The following is a 1,180-nucleotide window of genomic DNA, read 5'->3' as shown; positions in this document are numbered from 1 at the left end:
ATAAATAAATCAGACTTGCGGTGATACCCCTGCTTATAGCTTCCCAAGAGCTGGGATTATAGGCGTGCGCCACCACGACCAGTCCCAATTGTCATCTCGGCATGGCAGGCCTGGGGATTGAACCCCCAGCCCCTGTGCCTACTTGCAGGCGCTTTAATCCACTGAGCTCTTTGGCAGGCCCTAAGAAGTCAGTTAAGATGCTTCCCATTGTGGTTTTCAACTACTGATGACAATAACATTTTCTGATGTCTAAGCCTACATGAGCATTCTAGTTACATTTTTTCATGGAGTTGTAACATAATTGCATTGAGAATACAGGAGGTTTTCTACGTATTTCAAGACATAGCTTAGGGCTGGGGAGATGGCTAAGTAGAATAAGCGCTTGCTTGGTGAGCGCAAGGGCCTGAGTTCAATCCCCGGTTCCACAAAACAAAACAAGCAAACAAAACAAAACAAAAAAATAGCTTATGTTTAACCTTCTGTTAATGTGTCAAGTTTGCTTGAAAACATAGTTACACTCTTTTTATTTTTTTAGAATGTTATTTATTTATTTACTTTGTGTGTGTGTGTGCGGTACTGGGGATTGAACTCAGGACCCTGTGCTTGCCAGGCAAGCACTTATTCTACTGAGCTATCTCCCCAGCGCCATAGTTACGCTCTTGAGGCTGTAATCTTTATTTGACAGTAGGCAAAGGTTGCTAACTAAGATATCCTAATCTTCAATATACAAACTGAGCTTGCAGGAGGGAGAAGAATTGTCCAAAGACCCAGCAGCTGAGAGCTGAAATCCAACACTGCATTTACTCCCCAGTTCTGGGACTGCAGTCTCTGCAGGCTTGTTCTTGGCAAACCCAGCCATCCTCTGATGGGAAATGTTGGTGGAAGGATTCCCTGGAGGCCTTGCCAGGTTTTCCTCTGATGGCGGGGCTAGCACGCTGCCTCCTGGGTTCAGGGTGAGACCTGCCCTATGTTTTCCCACTTTCCCAGCCTCAGGGACGCGTCCCAACATGCTCCTGCACCCGGAGTTCTGTGCTAGGTCTTGTCTTGGCATCTGCTCACCAGAAGTCCTGGACCAGTACCTGAGATACAGGAAGTGGTCTGAGAAAACAGTTGAGAGGGGCTGGTGAGATGGCTCAGTGGCCTAAAGCACCTACTTAGAACAAGTTTAGCAAAGCACAGG

The sequence above is a fragment of the Octodon degus genome, unplaced genomic scaffold (genome assembly GCF_000260255.1).
Source record: "Octodon degus isolate 3935 unplaced genomic scaffold, OctDeg1.0 scaffold00018, whole genome shotgun sequence".
Lineage (NCBI taxonomy): Eukaryota > Metazoa > Chordata > Mammalia > Rodentia > Octodontidae > Octodon > Octodon degus.
Note: the sequence above shows the minus strand (reverse complement) of the source record.